Here is a 20,933-nt window from a genome sequence, read left to right as displayed (position 1 = left end):
ACCAGTGCCTAAACCTTCAGCTTTGCCATGGTCTGCTATGACATACAACTGCGCCAATGCCCAGATGTAGCAAGAAAAAGCAAGTGCTGCTAAGCACAGCCTGCTGCCTATACTAGTATTTTGTTGGCATGCACCTCTGAAATTACTTGTGTTCTGTGTGTCTTTGTAGAGTCACACAGAGAAGTGTGCAAGCTGCTGCACATACACCTCTGAATCATGACACTGTTTGCCCTGTGTGCATTTACATATCATTGCTGCCCCCTTTGGTTGTATGACTTCATTGATGTGCAGTGTAGGCCACCACTACTGAGCAACATGTGTTGCTGAATTGCTCACATCCAGTGTGTTGCTAATAACTGTACTACACTATCTGTTTATGAATGCATCTCAGTGCATTCAGAAATGGGAGGATGAATTGTGTAAATTGAATTTATGTGGTTTATATTTCAGAAGTTACGACAAAAATCTAGGCTGCTTCCTTGAAAGGACAGAAGTCTGAAAAACTGTATTCCACATATCCTGGATACATGGCTACCCATGCATCTCTTAAGCCAAGCTCTTTCATGCATTTCTGTAGAAGAGGAAAGCTATTTTGCATTTTTCAGAAGGTGAATTAATTTCTTCAATCACTGGATTAATACTTAAAATATGATAATGGGCTTAGTACAACGGGCATTGATTGTAGTTAAAGTTAGCTGAATAAGTAAATATCATTTTTAACTAAGGTTGCAAAATCATCATTGAGAGCATGCACATTCATCAACACAAATGTCTCATTACAGATTAATTTTACAACAAAAATATTTTTCGTCTACAGCAGTAACTAACTCTTCAGTATGATGAGTTAGGTGTTAGCAACTCATTTTTCAAATTTTGAGTAATTGGTTATAACATTTCTAATTCTTTAAAAATACCAATAATTTATCTTTCTGGGTCTTTTGTTCTGAAGAAAATAGGACTTGTGAAATGACATTTAATTTGTCTAGGACAGCTGCACATTTGAATCGAGTGTCCATACGTCTGAGGTTCTAAGTACTAAGAAATGCATTGTGCCTACTCAAACACAACTATAAACAACATCAGCATTCATTTACAGTTACTGTTCAGGATTATTACCACATAGTTACTATTCAGTGGTGATTTTATTAAAAATTTCTGACGTTACTGTACCTTACACCTGATTAGCCAAAGTAAAAGCAGTTATACGTGTCTTAGGTAAAACAATTTAGAAAAACGCTATAGTCTGTATTTATTCAAGTACTCTGTATCATAGTTACTGTAACTGTCAATATAGAATTATATATTCACTTAGGTGAATGTGGACTGATTTCAAACAATCAATCAATATATATATATATATATATATATATATATATATATATATATATATACATACATACACATATAGATAAGACCCTACAACACAAACAAATACAAGTGACACTTATACTACATCTCGCAGTGGTAAAGGTAATTTTGCTGCCCAGAATAATTTAAAAAAAGACACACAAGAAGTAATTAGCATTACTGGCAGTCAGTTTATTCATCAAAGAAAATCTAATGCAAAGCAAGATTCTGCAGAAATAAATGATAGAAATCTGGTGCACAGAGAGACATAGCCGTTATGGCACTACTAAGGAACTAATCAAAAGAAGTATTAGGTAGTTTTACAGCTGGCATAGAACGTCAGAGCTGGAGGCTGCTGTAAATGTTTCCTTTTTTGCCATTTTCATCCAAGAAATCATGTTAAGTATTCAGCAGAAGCAAAGCATTTACAGGCGTGAAGCCTAGGTTAAGTAGAAGATGTCTTTTTGTTCCATTGGTTTATTATATAAACTGTAGAATTTATGTGTATATCCTTTTTGGAAGTGCTTTCATGTTTCTTTGCCTGGGAGAACCAAGATTCAGTCATTTGTTTCTCAAAATGAACATCGTTAAGATTTATCTTTTTATGTGCAGAATGGAAGAAACATTCATTCATGAAGAAGACGTCTTTTTTAAATTAGTCTGGGCAGCAAAATTACCTTTACCACTGCAAGATGTTCATAGGTTCATAGGAGGGTACTAAGCTATTGGCTCTAGGGCCTATATAAGCCTAGCCAAAAAGGTACCCTGGCTTTCGCCACCCAAGAAAATTATTTTCCTGTGCCCCTGTCGAGCAGAGCCACAGAAGTGATCCCCGGGGTGAATGTAATATGTGTTACTTGTATTTGTTTGTATTGTAGGGTCTTAGGAGTCAGTGATTGTACCATTATATACTTTGAAAGTGCCACATTCTCCCTCTGAAGAGTGACATTTCATGTTCTTATCTTTTATTTATGCAGCATAAACTGGTAACCCTATGAAATGTCAGGACCCACTAGACCAAGTTCTGAAATATGAAGACTGAATGGCTGAAAGATCGGACTTATATAGACTAAAACCGAGATGCCATTTCTCTGAATATTCCCATTTGTGCAAGGTATGGTGATTTCAGAGTTGTTATATATGCTTGGAGGGGTGTAGCGTGCTTGCTCCCCACATGGGTGGTGTGCACAGGGGGCTTGCCCCCTATAAAAAGAACTTTTAAGGAGAAGAGCAATTTTTGAAATTTGCTCTTCTCCTGTGTTCCCAGCCTTTTTTTTTGGCTTGTTGGCACTTAGCATTTTGAGTGTTTAAACTTGCATGAAGCTTAAAATTGTGTTTAATTGTGTGTCACTTCTGCATTATACTTTTTGATATCAATAATGCTTTCCCTTTTTTCAAACTGATTGATTGATGAGAAAGAATTTTAATATCTTAATTCAACCAGCTACTCGCTTTTACAGTACACAGTACAAATTGTCTATCTCTGAGTTTCAGAACCCCAGCAATGACATGCATTTATTTGTATTTACAGGTGGAGGTCTTAGGATTCTGCATACTTTCAGACTTTAATGGAGAATGACATAATATTTTATTCTTGCACAAGCATGTTCAGAGATAGGAATTACAGTTTCGTTCTCCAAGTTTCCTGCAAATCAGGAATTTTTCCATTGCTCCTTTTCTGTTTTCTACGTTATCACATTTTAAACTTAGTTGAGAAACAAGCTCAGAAAGTTTCTGAAGTCATGTAATGTTTTACAGAGTTACTGATGAATTAATATTAACAGCTGTCACCAGAAAATATGGTTCTGTGTTCTAAGAGTTAATTTCTGTTCTTAATATAGTTCTGTCTTGTTATTTTTTTGTTAAGGTAATTAATAAGTCAGATTTGCATAGATTGGATCTGACAGTGATATTCAATTAGACACAATAGTTTCTTAGCTTGAGTTAATCTCCAGCTACATACGTTTTCAACTTTGCATGCTATTTTAGACTTTTACTTTACTTTTCAGCTCACCATTTTTTTCTGGATTGTTGCTTTCAAACCTGGCAAAAGTAAATTAAATTTGACTCTTAATTGTCGTGCAATAAGCATTCTGAATGAGATAAAATTGTTATTTTGCAAATAAAACATGCAGTTTGCTGCACTGTGCCAAGGGATGAAACACTTACTGCAACCCAGATGCCCCAAGAGAGATTAGCAATAAGTAATCCAATATTTGGATGATCTGGCTTTGGGAAAGGTGGGAATGAGCAGTTGTGAGCTCAGCCATCCTGGGGAAGGAAGACAACTTGATCTGTGCTGCAGGAGACAATTATCTTGATAGATAGTACCAGGTAAGTAGGATGAATCACTTGTACAAAACTACCAAGCAATGCTTGTGCTGTAGGCAGGATAGTGTATGCATGCATTAAGGTTCTGGTACTATAGTCTCTGCCTCTCATACAGCCTGCTCACTGGGGGGGGGGGGGGTGCTCATGGCAGACAATTCCTCTGTGATGCTCTAAGGATGGCATCATACCAGAGAACTCAAGAATCTTCCCCACCTGCTAAATGTATGTTTCCTTCACATAGAGGGCCCTGTTCAAGAAGGCAAAACTGGACATAATGACTCACAGGAGTGTTGGGATGTCTCCAATGAGGCTAGGCAGATTGTCAGAACATAATGAGGGGGCACCATCAGTGCCTAGATGAAACCATGATGGTCTTATTTCCACAGTCATATCATTTCTTTCATCCCTTCCTTCAACATTTCTACAGTATGCTCTTCTAGGTCTTTAGATAAGACATGAAATGGTGCAGCATTTACATTTACTGTTCGTGCAATTTCAAATGGTGCAAAGATGAGTTCAGTGATGATTTGGTGTTTGCTTGATAATCATCACATATTCCTCCTTTATTATCCTTATTGTGATAATACAAACAACCATACATTTGGGAACTCATGTTAGAGCATCAGTCACCAATGACTCACAGTTAAGCCTGCTGCCCCATTAGTTGATTGAGTATTCCTAAGTCTTTGGTTTTCCTAAAATATAACCTATTTAGTACATCTACATTAACATGTACTTTTGTAGTCTGAGAAATAGTAAGACAAATATTTAAAGGAAATAAAACAATGAGTAAAAAGGTCACACAGAAAAAAAACAATTGGTTAAAAAACACAAAAAGAAAAATCTAGCAAAGCTAGACTTTCCACTGTGTGATACCTGAAACCTCTTGTATTAGAGGCAACGTGGGATATATGCAAATTACCCTTTAAGGAAATCAGGTGTTTCAGCTAAATGGCAATTCTGAATGTCCAAGACTTTTTCTTTTAAGTCAATCTATGGTCAATTTCAGGCCAATAAAGTCAAACTCCACTAGCTGTGGACATACATGTTTCTGCCTTCTTATGGCAAATCAGTACAGCATAAGTGGAATGTTTGGCTAACATTTGGAAACACAGGGTTGTCGTACCCAACTGATATCCATAAACATTAGGGTGACTGTAAAATATCCCAACTAACAAAATAAAACAATGAGTAAAAAAGGTCACACAGAAAATCCAATCAGTTAAAAAACACAAAAAGAAAAATCTAGCAATCTAATACAAGAGGCTTAAGGTATCACACAGTAGAAAATCTAGGCTTGCTAGATTTTTCTTTTTATGTTTTTTAACCGACTGTTTTTTCTGTGTGACCTTTTTACTCATTGTTTTATTTTGTTAGTTGGGATATTTTACAGTCACCCTAATGTTTATGGATATCAGTTGGGTTCGACAACCGTGTGTTTCCAAATGTTAGCCAAACATTTCACTTTTGCTGTGCTGATAATGCCATAAGAAGGCAGAAACATGCATGTCTACAGCTAGTGGGAGTTTGCTTTATTTTCCTGAAATTATCCATAAATAGACTTAAAAGAAAAAGTCATGGACATTCAGAATTGTCATTTAGCTGAAACACCTGATATCCATAAAGGGTAATTTACATATATCCCATGTCTCCACTAATACAAGAGGTTTAAGGTATCACACAGTGGAATGTCTAGCTTTGCTAGATTTTTCTTTCTGTGTTTTTACAACAGATATTTAAAGGAGCACAAATGGTTAATGTGATTTCTTGAATCATGCTTATGTCTTCTTCTACTATTACTTAATTTCCATTAGCATTTGCTATAAAGCTTTACTTTCAGAATGTACAGTATGTGTTTAATGCCTCCCAAATTTAAATTGATTTTATTTATCCATTTTCTGCAAAGTAAGCTGGGGACCATTATCTTTAACAATCATCAAGGGTAAATATAACTTTCAGTTACCTATAAACAACTTTCACAGCAGAATCTACCACTGTTTTTTATTTAACTTTTCATTGGAAGGTCTGTATGTTGCAAAACTGTGTTTGTGATTTCTTTAAAGTTCTGTTCAATGATTGGGATTATACTGCTTTTAGTGTTTAATTCAAAATTCACAGGCATGCCTGAAATCAGTATTTGCACAAAGAACTTCTTAATTTTTTTGTAGACAGAAATGTTTCTTCTGCATACTTTCCACTTTATGTTTTCAACATTTTCCTCTTAAGTAAAAGCATGTAATCAATCATAGTTAAATTTTCTATCAGCTCTTACCTGTAAATATTTCTTTTTTACTCATAATAACTTTTACTCAGTGGCCATTGCTCAATTTTACCACAAGCGCATATTTTCTGTTTACATTGAGAAGCTACATGTTGACTAAATTTCTATTAGTGTGTTTGTGTGCATGTGTATGTGTATGTGTGTGTGTGTGTGTGTGTGTGTGTGTGTGTGTGTGTGTGTGTATGTGCATATGTGTGTATACATTTAGAGGTTTTTTTGACGAAATGAGAATAAAGGAGTGAGAATAAATGTTTCAGTGGGGAGTGACAATGCATTCTTTCTTCCAGCAATGTTTGCCCTTTCTCATAATTAGTTTTGCAAACATGTAGTTAGTATGTTTAAGTACAGGGACACCTGACTGGATGTGTGGGAATGGGGCTTGGACACCCTGCAGAAATGCTAATTTTGTTTGTTTTTTTATCTGCTTGCTTATTTGTTTATTTATTAAAAAATAAAAATGTATTTGTCTAGACTTTGCTGACTAAGTCCCACTAGGCTAGTGGTCTCTTTTCACTTCAACATCTCATCCAAAGGACGGTACACTCAGGAATGCAGCACCATCAGCACTGCAGTATCAGTGATCCAAATACCCAGTGTGGGAATAAAAAACAGTATCAGCGATCCAAATACCCAGTGTGGGAATAAAAAACAGTATCACCGATCCAAATACCTAGGGTGGGAATAAAATTAGTATCAGCAATCCAAATACCTAATGTGGGAATAAAAAACAGTATCAGCGATCCAAATACCCAGTGTGGGAATAAAAAACAGTATCAGCGATCCAAATACCTAATGTGGGAATAAAAAACAGTATCAGCGATCCAAATACCCAGTGTGGGAATAAAAAACAGTATCAGCGATCCAAATACCCAGTGTGGGAATAAAAAACAGTATCAGCAATCCAAATACCTAGGGTGGGAATAAAAAACAGTATCAGCAATCCAAATACCTAGGGTGGGAATAAAAAACAGTATCAGCAATCCAAATACCTAGGGTGGGAATAAAAAACAGTATCAGTGATCCAAATACCTAGGGTGGGAATAAAAAACAGTATCAGCGATCCAAATACCCAGTGTGGGAATAAAAAACAGTATCAGCGATCCAAATATCTAGGGTGGGAATAAAAAACAGTATCAGTGATCCAAATACCTAATGTGGGAATAAAAAACAGTATCAGCGATCCAAATACCTAGGGTGGGAATAAAAAACAGTATCAGCGATCCAAATACCCAGTGTGGGAATAAAAAACAGTATCAGCGATCCAAATACCTAATGTGGGAATAAAAAACAGTATCAGCGATCCAAATATCTAGTGTGGGAATAAAAAACAGTATCAGCGATCCAAATACCTAGTGTGGGAATAAAAAACAGTATCAGTGATCCAAATACCTAGGGTGGGAATAAAAAACAGTATCAGCAATCCAAATACCTAGGGTGGGAATAAAAAACAGTATCAGCGATCCAAATACCTAGGGTGGGAATAAAAAACACTGCCTTCTATATCAAAGACAAGTGTGTTACCTTTTATACCAGTGACACTACTTCTAACTTGAGTGGTTACACCCGTTTATTGGACGTCTGTTGATGCTTTGGATTTAATGGTGTGGGATGCAGTTGCCATTGTTTCATCCCTGAGCTATAGTAATCTGTAATTTTGCTGTAGTCCACACTCTTGGGATCACACCCTACACTGTGCTATACTTTTTAGTCAGTTAAGTGCTACTGCCTTCTCTTTCATTTTGGCCAACCAAGATTTTATATTATAAAGAAACCACACTTTTTATATTTTTTAATTATTACTTTTTATATTTTTAGATCGGGACTTGTATGATTATTAAGGTATGAGTTAAACGTTTCCATAGAACATCTCAATTACTATAAAAATGGTAAAAATAGCGCTGACAAATAATACGTAACAGCAAAACATTAAACTGAAAAGAACAAATTATTTTATAAAATGAAGTATTTGAAAATATTGCATTCAATATAATATTTCAAAAATTTAGGTCAGAATAAAAAATGTGCTAAATACAGTACTTAAAAGTATACTCTATGGACTTTTGGTACAACAAAACTGCTACTTGGATAGAATGTTTGCTTCCAACAAGGTTGAACAAATTTGGATTCTTTAATACTCTTACAATCAAAGCTATGCAGAATGGACTTCAGTCACTTCATTTTTTGAACAGCTTTTGCATGGTGACTCTCTCTCTAATTGTCTTGTCCTTAAAGGTAAATTTACTTTCAGTGAAACAGATAAGCTAGGCCAGAGAAAGTCCTATAGTTGCTGTCCTAGAATAGGTATATCCAACACTCAGATCAGATTGGCCTCAGTGGGCTAAGTGATGGATTGAAAGAAGGAAGAATCAAATATGTCTAGTTTCTTTATAATATAAAATCTTAGTTGGCCATAAGATTCCAGTTAATAGTCATATAGGCTAGCTTGGGAGAGGGGTCCTAACTTAAGTATTCCTCCAGACGTCTGGGCCAAAGTCACATAGTTCCCTTGCTTTGCTAGTAACCTCTGTAAATTTAAGGACTTTGGCTGGCAGTGCTTATTTAAGTAGTTTTGCACTCTAGCTAAATTGGCTCAAATATTTTCCAGCAGTTTCCTCACAGTGCTGGAGATGTAACCAGAATGAGGTAGGTCTATAGAGACAAATTTTCTTGGATTGTTTAGAATTATTGCACTCAAAGCAGCAAATAGCTTGTTCATAGGTTCACAGATTAGTACTAAGCTAACTGCCCTTGCGAGCCATTTTAAGCCTTGCCAATTGTCCCTTGTGAGACTCAAACCCTGCACCATGTGTTTGCAAGGCAAACACCTTAACCATTTGGCCACCCTCCCTTGTGACAGGCTTTGGCCAGGGATATTCACCTTAAATGCACCTTTATTTTTATTTTTGTTGGACTTTGACTCTTGATTATGTTTTCCATAACCTGACTCCAACCTGCTACAGTTGCTCATAAATCTTGGACAGAAAGCTATGATTAGGTATTGGGGGGGGGGGCACCCTCCTTGATTGACTTCTGGTCTCTTATATATGAGGACAACGATCTGGAATTACATATTCAGAATGAAAAGGCCAGGGTAAGGATGGCTGGTAAATGGGCAATTTAGAGCACCAACTTCTCACACCCAGGAGTTGGCACCTCTTTTAGAGCTTCCATAATTGTTCAGTTTAGCTGTTAATGAAAATTGCTGGTTGTTGGCTGTTTGTTGCTTTAAGTAGTTAGAATTACTTTAGTTAGAATTACTTTTAACAGCCTTGTTTTCTTATTCAAGCTGGCTTTTTTTACATATCTTGCTGTTTTTTTTTTCTTTTGTAATTTCACTACATCGTTTGGAGTTTAATAAAAGTTATTAAAATACTATAAAAAAGCATGACAATAAAGGCACATTTGATTTATAACAGTATTACAGGCAAGTTCACTGCACCGATCTTAAGTATAGCAAGAACCATAGCAACTGTCAGTAGGAAGAAAAAAATAAAAAGCATTAAACCACTTATCTGCTTACAGAGGAAAACTATTTTTCAGAGCAAAATATGTTTTGTTTACAAAAAAACATTAAACACTCCATAATAAGTCACAACAAAGCTCAGCAAATGATAAATGAAAACTGATAATTTCCTTGCACTTATAAAATAGATAATGGAAAATACAGAGTTTTGCTGCTATTTTAGAAGAACCATTGACATTTATATGCAACCAATCATTTAACATGAACAGTGCATCTTGGAGAGAGTAATAACAATGCCTTTATGTAAGGATAAAGGTGAAAATTAAGTGAAAAACGATTACCAGTATGTCTATTAACATTTTTAAAGTATTATAGCAATAACTGACTTGGGTGTGGTATATTGAAGATTTACCCATAACTGGTGTGGTTTAATCATGAGGGCAAAGCCTAAGTGATTAAAGAAAGCCATCCATGGGCAAACATTCACCTTAACCATTTGGCCATCTCATCTGTGGTGAAAGGCCATCTCGTTCAATATACCACACCCATGAGTTGGTTATTTCTATTATACAGTAACATTATTTAAGAAAAAAAATGCTTAATTTTCTTAAATAATGTGTTTATATAACAACACCGTGGTATTTTTCCCCGTTGTTTCTCAATTCCGCTGCTTTGTTGATGTACTGCGCATGCATATGGGAATTCTGTTCCCACATTTGTGCAGTACATCAGTGCTTTGGAAAGCAAGCAACGGAGATAGGAAGATCTCCGTTGCTTATTTATTTATTTTTTTTTGGGGGGGGGGGAGAAACTGTAACCTATGGACAGTTTAGAGGTATGAGAGATGGGAAAATATAAGGAAAAGCAGGTATGTTTCTTTAGTTTTACAGAACATACCTGATTTTTTTTGTATTTTCTCTGGCCTCATAAGTACCTCTAAACTGTCCTTTGGCTACAGCTCTTTTTATTATTTGAAGAAATGTGGGCTAAATAAAAGAGGGAGTGGGTAGTGTTGCTCTTTTGAATTGTCTGAAGGAAAGAATGTTGTGATTTGCTGGAAAACCACACATTTTATGAGGAACAAAGTAACTAAATAATGACACGTATTTCCGTTTCAGACTTTCTTTCCTTCAGACTAATGCGTGTGCGCACAAACCACTAGATAAAAAGTGTGGCCGCTGTATGATACTTTAGTAGCTGACTTTTACTATTGGCATATTCTTGGTTTACAGTAGGTATGCTGGTTAGGCTGACAATCAGCATGCTCAGTTTTGAATGTTAATGGCCAGTCGTATAATAAAAAGTAAAACATATAACACCTACTGCTAACTGATTTGGAGTTTAAGAGACATGTTGACATTTTTTTCAGCTTATTTCAACTTGGGTACACTCCTTAAAGATCCTGTATTACAGTTTATCATTATTTTTAACTAGACTTTCAGGAAATTAGATACCGATTTATAATTAGTTGGGTGGTGGATGATATCAGAAGAATGTTTGTCCATATCACTAAAAACAATCTGCTTGAAATAAGTGTGAGATTTCAGAGTTAACAAATACAACATACTAATCATTTCAGAACTGCTAATAAAGAGAATGTGTTATGATTAGCAATTCTCAGATAGTAGCAGTTAGATTAACCTCAGGTCAGTAATCATCCACTTTCTGGTTATAGTTTATATAAATTAATTATAGCTAACATAATTAAAGATGAGAGCATCACTTTTCAAAACTCTGGAGATTATATTTTTGTTAATAAAACATATTCTAATAAATGCAAGCAATATCATGTCAAATGACTTTAAAAACAATAGTCCTGTTAATTACATAACTGGAAATGAATCTTTCATTACTTTAGAAAGGCAATGATTTAGCAGTAATGTTGGACTCTACATTTTCATTTTCTCAGTATTGAAATCTGACACATATGTCAGCCAGCAAGCTAACAATAAATAATGTCTGCTATTTTATACAAAAAACTGTCCTGCTATAAGCATGAATGAAGCTTGGATGCAGGTTGTTTTATTTTTAATATAACAACCTGTGTCCAAGCTTCACTCGTACTTTTGGTAGAAACTTTTTTTGTTTATTTCTGTGGTGTAGTGTTCTACAACTGTGTTTTGTTGTTTGCATGTCTGCTATTTTGCAAATAAATGAAGTAAGACAATTCCTCCAGCATGCATTTCACTGGTTAGATAGAAACTGGAACGCGTATTTGCTGTCTGTAACTAAATGGATTGAAAAATTTGGTACAGAGTTGAAACAATACAAATGAAAGTTACTGAAGTGATAACAAGATAAACATGTTAAGGTATGAGAATAAGTTTAGGAGACTAGACTTGTATTCATTTGGATAAATAATGTACGGAAAACTAATCATGGTTTGCAAAACATTTTCAAATGAACATTTGTTTAACTGATTAAAGCATGCTTACATAATCACTTTATAGAACATAAGGGGAATACCTAACAGTGTTAGAAAACCTAATCATGGTTTACAAAGCCTTTCTAATGAACATGTATTTAATCAATTAAAATATACAGAATGCAAGGCATCCGAGTGTCTGATGTCTTGTGTTCTGTAATGCATCAGAGTGTCTGAAATGCTTCTCAGTGAGGTGTTGTGCTCAGAAACTGAATCCATGATTATCTAAAAAATCTACGCACCATCATCAGTTTTAAGACAATGTTCGATGAATGAATGATACATAACTATTGTGAGTAGTAAGGTCATGAGGTCAAACCACAGGGTATCAGCTGTTTTACTCATGTAAGTAAATATACACAAGCTATTACAATAGCAATGTTTCCCATTACATAATTATAACAGCAACAGACAGCCCTTTTAGTACTCTTCTGGTCTTAATACTGCTGACATTTCCAGATTTAGGAAAATATATCTGTCCTATTATTTGGTAAAGTTCAGCTGTAAAACATACTCAGTACTTGTGCCAGAATATTTTGAAAATAATGTAAAACAAGCAATCTGTTGTATTGCTTATACAAGTTTTTTACTGCAAATAATCTATATCCTGCATAGCTACTTTATTTAATCATATATCTATGCAAAGTACAGATTCACTGAATATATAGTCCTTGGCACATATTAGGTTTGCAAAGAAATGTCTGGCACCATTTTGCATGAATATCATATTTAATTACAGTGACAGTCAATGCAGCCAAAGTGAAATTGTAAGGTTGTGGTTTCACAGTATAACTTTTGCTTCTGTTTTATAAAGCTGTGCTCACTAATGTCATTTCACTGCCCTCGTTCCTATTTCCTTTTTTGTCATTAAATATATGTGTTTCAGAATTAGAAGTGTGCAGCAGCACTCACTGCTCCAGTAATACACTTCGTAGTATAAAGTATCACACAAAAATGATTTCATATTTTTTACCAAACACTGAAGAAACAATTTAATCACTTGAATATTAGCTGGGTAAATATTCACAGAACACAGTAAACTATAACTGGGTGCAGTCTCTATAGATGAACAGGTAGCACACATACCTGTGGTGTAGAAGGCTATGAGTTCATTTCTCACACCAACATACGTAAGGTGTTGCACTCATGAATGTACCATCCTTCAGACGAGACAATCATGTGCATGGGGTGGTGATAACTCAGGTGGATGTAAAAGATTCTATGGTACTGACTGAAAAAAAAGAGTAGAGAAGGTTTCCTGGTGCCCTGGGCAAAGTTCCCCCAGTCAATATGAATACTTCGCAAGGTCTCCCCAGAAAAGAGGTCATTGGCCTAGTGCAACTAAATCACAAAGTACAAATAAAGAAATATACAGAACAGAGTGAAATGGGTGAAATAAAAGGAGACAACAGCAAAACAAGAAACAAATTAGACATGTTATAAATAAATGTATTGTTGTTAAGAATAAAAACTTTGGTGTGTTTCTTTTTTTTTTCCTTTGGAAGTTTGGGCAGATATTAATTCTCTTCTGCTGCAGTTAACAGACTGCCATGGTAGCTCAACTCTTCTTGCTATTTTCCGCCATAAGCTACTTGAAAGATTATTATCGTTTAGGCTGCTTCTATCAACTGTTGGCCCCAAGTAGGCTTTGAATACAGTTACTATCCTTCCAGCCATATTACCCAACCATCTTTGTATTTCTTGAAGATGAACCACAATTCCAGGATTTATTAACAGCCCCAGTGGAAGACGTACAGCTTAAGCTAAAAAGGCCCTTCTTCCACAATGTGCTATTTAGTGACTCAGAGACAAGGTAACTGCAATGAGGAAATATCTCATTATAGGCTAATTTGCATGTATTTGAATCGCAGTTAACTACTGCAAAGTGCAGATCAGCACTTCCCATGGCAGTTGCATCATGTAGGCAAAGGCATCTCTCCCCACTTGGTCACTCTCACACAAACACAAGTACACTTTCAAACACAAACACACATGCACACCACAGTCTGCTTTCCATAAGCACATGTGAGGAATGATTCTTTAGGTCACCATTATTGCAAATTACACAGTGAAAATGATGAGCCAAAAACCCTAAAAAAAAACACAAACAGGGGAGGACACTTCACCTCCAATATGACAGAGAAGCACTCCACACCCACAAAATTATATATACCAACTCCATGTCCACAGCTGTACCAAAAGAAAAGGGGAAGCCCATGAAAAGTGCAGCACTAGCTTGCACAGTACATTGCTGTGAAACTCACCACAGCATTAAAGTCTCACAATAAATCTGCTCAGGGAATGTAGCAGCTCAAACATATAGCGAAGCTCCACAGCCCCCATACCTGTCCCTGAATTGTCTGCATATCCCTATTTCCTTTACTGGCCACAGGCTGTTATGGGAAGTTGCAGCCCACATTGCATATCATATCCTCTCACCCTCCGATCTGTGTATTGGTTTAAGTGCTGTTAAGGCATCAGAGTGATATCCCTGGTGTCTAAGTGTTCACCCCACCCCCGATCCCCATACTGGTTTGAGAGCCATTAAAGCAAAAGAATAGTATACCTCGTGTCTAGTGTTCCAGCACCCCAAACCCCATACTTGTTTAAATGCCATTAAAGGAAAAGAGTAGCATCCATGACGTCACTGTTCGCTCAGTCCCCGATGCCAATACTGGTTTACTTGCAATTAAGGCACATGTCTTATGATGTAATCTCTGATGGTTAGTGGTCCCCAAACCCACTTTATAAATTATGAACTTTAGTCTAGGGTTGTGTGGAGGCATGAAGGCCACCCAACCTCCCCCCCACACACACGCATGCACACATGCACACATGCACACACACTCACACACACACACACACACACACACACACACACACACACACACACACACACACACACACACACACATACATAAAGCCCCCACCTAACCGATCTCATTCATGCACTCATCCATTCACATGCACACACAGAGACACACACACACACGCACACACACACACACACACACACACACACACACACACACACACACACACACACACAGACGCACACACACACACACGCACACACACACACACACACACACACACACACACACACACACACACACACACACACACACACACACACACACATACACAAAGCCCCCACCTAACCGATCTCATTTATGCACTCATCCATTCACATGCACACACAGACACACAGACACACACACACACACACACACACACACACACACACACACACACACACACACACACACACACACACACACACACTCACACATACACAAAGCCCTCACCTAACCAATCTCATTCATGCACTCATCCATTCACATGCACACAAAGAGACAAAGACAGACACACACACACACACACACACACACACACACACACACACACACACACACACACACACACACACACACATGGAGCCCCTCACATACCCTAATTTATACACCTCATGTCCCTCTCTTACCATTAAAATCCTCAGTACTTGCTTTTTTTGTGATGGCTGAACACGGCCTTTTGGCCGTGTTCATTGCCACAATATGGTAGTAGTTGCCTTGCTAATCTACAAAGACAAATGAGTCTATGGATCACTTGGTGGATATATGCTTTTCTGGAGACAGTTCTGGGATAGAGAGCACATGATTAATTAGCATATTCCTCCCCCTGGCCTTCCTCATTTGCATGTAGTATGGCCTCTGAGACAACATGATGTGGTGTCTTAATTCTACAGTACTGAGTTAGGGCTGTCTCTGAATTCTAAAATGTTATGATGAGGTGTACATGAGGTCCACACCTCACTGTAACCTTTATAAATTCCCCCAATGCCTTTTTCCCTTTTTAATTAAACAAGGTATGTATTTCATGGCCCGCTTTATAGCACTCAAATTTGGAATGAGGTACCACTGCAATCTACTGAGGAGAGGAAAGTGTAGTAACAAACCAAACAATGCACATTGAATGATTTGGGAGATTTGGATCTTTGCAAGGAGCAAGAACTATAACTAATTAATCTTGTGTTAGAGGAACACTTAAATTACAGATCAATAATTGTTTTCAACCCATACAGAATGCATTATGCAAATGCTGGTGGAGGGGATGGGGTAAGACTATTGTATGAAGAAGCATTAACTGTGCAGAGAATTATGATTACATATCAGTTTCTGACAAAGCTGACATTAAGGATGATGTGCATCCTTGTTATCTATTCACTGGGTTGGAAGTTATACTGAAAAGAATAGTCTTTATGGTTACTTGGGCCAAATGACTGCAGTTAACATAACAAGCACGCCTAATAGTGAGATCAGAATTATGCACAATAAATGTGTATGCACTAAGTGAAAGACACTGAGGTTGAAATTTGTATGCAGCATATTTTTGCTCACTGTGAGTACCTGTAGCACATTTCTTTGCACATGCCTTTGTTTGTTGAGTACTAATTCATAGTACTGAGGGAGGATTAGCATTATTGCTGAATGGTAATACAGTTTCCATATCTGTCTATGGAGGGGCACACGGTGGGGGGGGGCACACATTCACATATGTATGTTGTCAACAGGTGCAAAGGACTTTTAACAATATTTATTAAGCTAGGACTCCAACTTCTAAAACCAGTTCCACATTTAAAGGGGAAGAGCTCTCCCTCAGCTGTTTTTTTTTTTCTGTGCAGCACAAATCAAAGTGGATATGCGTGTGTGTGTATGTGTGTGTGTTTATATATATATATATATATATATATATATATATATATATATATATATATATATATATGTAGATCTACTTTCAAACAACGAAAACCTAAAATCCCGAATTTCATAATACCGAAACCACAATTCCAAATTCTTGCAACATTGAAATATTAAAATGCCAAGTGTTATAATAAGACTGAAACTTAAAATGCCAATGTACAGAATACCAACAACAATGCAGGAAGTAGTACTGAAGTCTTTGTAAATACAGGTATGACTCTTTAAAATTTTGTACTAAGTATCTAAAAAAATGGTGAATGCTTCATAAGAGGATCACAGCACTATAGGAAGTGTTTACACTACAATAAGGTCATAAAAAAGGTATACGCTTTTTCTGTTTTTTACTGTAGTGCGTTGTCCCGGGAGTTCAATATAATGAAGATTTGACAAAGTCAGGCTTGAAGTTGGATTCGATAATGTGAGTATTTGATGTTTTGAAGGGCATCCATTTATACACACACATATATATATTTACCCTGTTTGGGAGGGACATAACTACTGCATCAGTCAAATTCATTTAGTTGCACATTGCAACTGTACTGCCTTCGAGAATGTATTATCTTTGACAGTAATAAGGTTTTCGCTTTATTCCCAGTCTTGCAGGATCTTGGAGTCAGCTTATATTAAGTTCCAGGAATCTTAGGTTGCAACGTTGCACATGAGGGATTTTTAACTTTCTTTTTATTGTACAGACTAAAATTTTCAGCTATCAGCATTATAGTGATTATGTTTTTGTTTTTGTTTTGATGACATTGCATGCTATAGAGGCAAGAATCTTTATGATCCAATGAGGCCATCTCATCTATCCTTGATTTGGTAAATGATTTGTAAATGGCAGTTGATGTTCCATTCTTAGATTCTTTAGAATGCTACTGTGAGTTCTGTCTGGTAACATAATAATTTTTAGTGTCAAGTCTGGTTTGCCCTAATCTTTATTAATGAAACCTGAACTATTTGGTATTTATAATATAAGTTTATGCCCCTCTCTTTAATGTTCCAGTACTTTATTAAGACTCAGTATCATTTTATACCTCAGTATACTAATTATGTTTTTATTCTATTTGTTACCACTATCTGCTGATCTTAGCTCTATGTGAACCTTTACGAATTTAATTTTTCATTCCTAGATATGCAGTGGAATTTTTAAATATCATTTCTACCATAATGATTTTCTTGCCACAAAACAGTAATAGATCAGAGTGAAAACTGCTAATTACATAAAATTTACTTTTCTGCTGCAACAAAGCCATTCACATCTCTGAAATGCAACACCCTATCTCAAAACCAACAACTAACTTTTTTAACTCTGATCTTCAGTTTGTTGTTTTTCTCTGAGTGAAAGGGATGCTTTTCTTAAACATTTACCTGTGTGTGTGTTGGGGAAAGAAAAACAATATTTCACTAAATTGAGGAAAAGAGGGATAGATTCCTGTCCCAGAGACTTCCCATACTCCACAACAGGCTACCCATCGATGTCAAGCAAAGTTTCTCATTAGCACTCTTCAAGAAAAATCTTGATGAGTGGATGGGAAATAGGAAATACACCGGGGGATCACTTTGGTGGCTCTGCTCAACAGGGGCACAGGAAAATAACTTTCTTGGGTGGCGTAAGCCAGGGAAATTTGTTGGCTAGGCTTATGTATTCCCTTGGAGCGATATCCTAGTACCTACCTATGAACCTATGAAAACTGTAGTTTGCCAACAGAACTCTCTTTGTATTAGTGATTTCTTAAACTGTCTTCACTGACTTGAGGCACTGTTCATAAATTTTGCACAACATAGAGTAGGACTACATGACGAAGGTCTGTTTATTTATCTTTTGTTAACTGGGTTACTGGCCTCTTTTCCGAAGAGACTCAAAGTGATATTTATACTACTACAGAAATTTGGCCAGTGTGTCAATGTACTTCCTCTACTCTTTTTGAGAGGTGCTGTGGGATCTTTTACATCCACCTGAACTACCACCAATTTAAACAGACAGGACATTGATTTAACATCTAATTCGAAGAACAACTCACTCAGTAGTGCAGAACTCCCTTAAGGTACACTGCAGTGTCAGGAATCCATCTACCTGGTGTAGGAATAGAACTCACAACCTTCTGCACCAAAGGTAAGTGTGCTACCTGTTGCATCACTGATACTGTTTGTGACTCATAAAAGTAAGCAGTGGGGCAAAATCACTGTATGTAGTCTTACCCATTGTGTAGGCATAGTCCTGTATGCATGGAGTACAAACTGTTCGCTTCTCAAGACGACAGTTCACAGACAGTACACCATCTGTATATGAGCCGATCCAAACAGAGTAATTTTTATTTGATAATATACCTTGTGTCACTGCAGTGATTCTGTTTCCCTACTGATATATTGATCAGTTTATCATTAAAGAATTAGAACAACAGTGATAACAGCAACAAAAAATCTCCTTCGTATGGCAGAGGAAAAACCCTAGTTGCTATGAAGTTCCATTCCCCTGTAGTGCTGACAGTTCTGCTTACCACTACCTCACCTTTGTGCTGAGCTCTCACAAATGCTGAATTCCACAGCAGCAGATATCCTAATTTATGTGTTATGGTAATGACCCCCAGATCTACTGTCATGCCTAATGCCCCCCTCCGGTCTGCTATTATGCCTATTGCCCCAGGGTCTAATGCCTAATGGTTCACAAGTCTTAATGAGTTTCAGTTAGGTATGATGGTCAAGCACAGCACAACAGGGAACAGCAACGTAGCAAGATATACTATAACTTACCAAGCAGTTACTTAGTAAGATACATTATACCGACTAAGCTGTCTGTTTGTGTACGTAATCATATCATGCTATACAGCCCTCCCACAGTACTGATGGATATACTCCCTCCCCCACAATACTGTTTTACATAGTACATGGTAGGTATCATGTGCAGTGCATAGATAGTGAACTTCGTTATTCTAGCACCTTTCATGACCACGATGTGTGTTTAATGTCAGCATACTAAACATAGGTGCACGACACATGTACACATCAGCGCACTATGTTTATAAATCCTGGGGTGGTTCAACATTTTTCTCATTTTACATTTTCTTATATTTCATACATTTTTTCCTATTTTTTTTTTTTTTACTCTGTGCAACTTCCCTTGAAGGGAACTTCAATTAATGTTGCTATCTGTTTATTTAATATAGTATAATGACAGAAATACTAACTTTTTCATGCCTTGTTTTGTCAAGCCTTATAAAGTTTAGGATGCAGACCATATAAGAGTATATGAATGTGCCTGAAATTCCTTTCTTTTCCAGTGGCCGAATGCTTATCTGTCATATTCTGTGGTAAGTAAAAGCAATCAGGACTAAGGTTATTTCTCAAGTTAAAAGTACACTGCAAAGGGAGGGTGCCTAACCACATGACAACAAACAGCTATAACAAGAACACTGAACAATGCTTAGTGTTTCTGATTTACTCTTATATGTAAGCAGTGTGTGATTATGAGTGACATAGGGACTTATTTTCTTTATATTCAAGGTCATTCTATTTTCAGAGTGCAGTGCAGTTTAAAGTCTTTGTGTACTATGTAAACATAACAGTTGTGCCTATGATGCAGTTATTCTGCGTAAGGATTCTAATAGTTAAACTGTACACATACATTAATGACTGTGATGTGAAAAATGTCCATATGGATCCATGATCTAGCCTGGTTAACAAATATAAATAAATAAAAAATGATGATGTGAGGCTTTCCGAATACTGACAGTTGAAAAGCATTACATTTCTGACAACATCCTATAGAAGTTTCATATCAGAGTTTCCCACTCATGTTTTTTCCCCTCGGAATGTACATTTTGTGCAACAAGATTAAAGCACTAAGTTGTATGTTGTTTGTTCAACAGACACTGGAAATGTGCAGTCTGTTCTGGAAATGTAGTCTGCCATAACTTCATAGGACTTACAGTATCTACGTGAACCAATTAGTTTAACTGGTCATCATGTGCTTGTTTTAGTGATGTACAACTGTGTCAGAACAGGACTGCACACCAAAACATATAGCAGCAGTTAAATATTCTCTGCAGGAATAAATAACATCTGTAATTTTGAATGTAGCAGAGTGTAACCATGTATATATGTTTAGTAGTGTTCACTGTACAACATTTTATTTATATGCATTTCGGAATTGGAAAGTCTGCCTATGTATTGCCCATTTCTGACAGCTGCTAGAGGAAAAAAAGCTCCAGAAAAAAAATAAATAAATAAATAAATAAATAAGCAACATAAATAGGTTAACTAAGATCACAACTTCCTAACATTTTGAAAGGGCATTACTAAATTCTTGCTCGCTCTCTGTGTGTATGT

This window comes from Protopterus annectens, chromosome 2.part0, assembly GCF_019279795.1.
Source record: "Protopterus annectens isolate FY-2018-M chromosome 2.part0, PAN1.0, whole genome shotgun sequence".
Lineage (NCBI taxonomy): Eukaryota > Metazoa > Chordata > Ceratodontiformes > Protopteridae > Protopterus > Protopterus annectens.
This window is presented reverse-complemented; position numbering follows the sequence as displayed.